The 351-nt window shown below is 43.6% G+C and overlaps 1 protein-coding gene across 1 annotated transcript in view; it reads right to left on the bottom strand.

The window, feature by feature from the left end:
- LOC119585334 overlaps positions 1-351 on the bottom strand; it is a 72,294-nt gene that overhangs the window by 19,661 nt on the left and 52,282 nt on the right. The gene's annotated exons all lie outside the window — the stretch shown is intronic.

Below are 351 nucleotides of genomic sequence, written 5' to 3'. Positions count from 1 at the left end.
AACAGCATCCGAACATGAGGAAACTAAAACAGGAAGAGAAGAAGGAAGGAAGGGAAAAGAGACAGAGAGGAAGATCAGAGAATGAAAGAAAGAGGGAAGGAGAACCAAGGAAGAGAGGAAGGCAGGAAGGAATCAGAGACAGGGAGGAAAATGAGAGGATGAAAGGAACAAGGAAGGAGAACCAAGGAAGAGAGGCAGGAAAGAGGAAGAGACAGAAAGGAGGGAGGAAGAAGACTCAAAGAAACGGCCAGAGAAATTAACAAAGGAAGCACCGGGGGACATGATCTAATCGGTAAGGATAATGCTCGAGAAATTAGAAAGTGTGGAAGAGGTTGAGATTTTTTTTTTTTT

This window comes from Penaeus monodon, chromosome 19 (genome assembly GCF_015228065.2).
Source record: "Penaeus monodon isolate SGIC_2016 chromosome 19, NSTDA_Pmon_1, whole genome shotgun sequence".
NCBI classification, from domain to species: Eukaryota; Metazoa; Arthropoda; class Malacostraca; order Decapoda; family Penaeidae; genus Penaeus; species Penaeus monodon.
The sequence above is the reverse complement of the archived record's forward strand: the minus strand, read 5'-3'. Positions and strand labels throughout refer to the sequence as shown.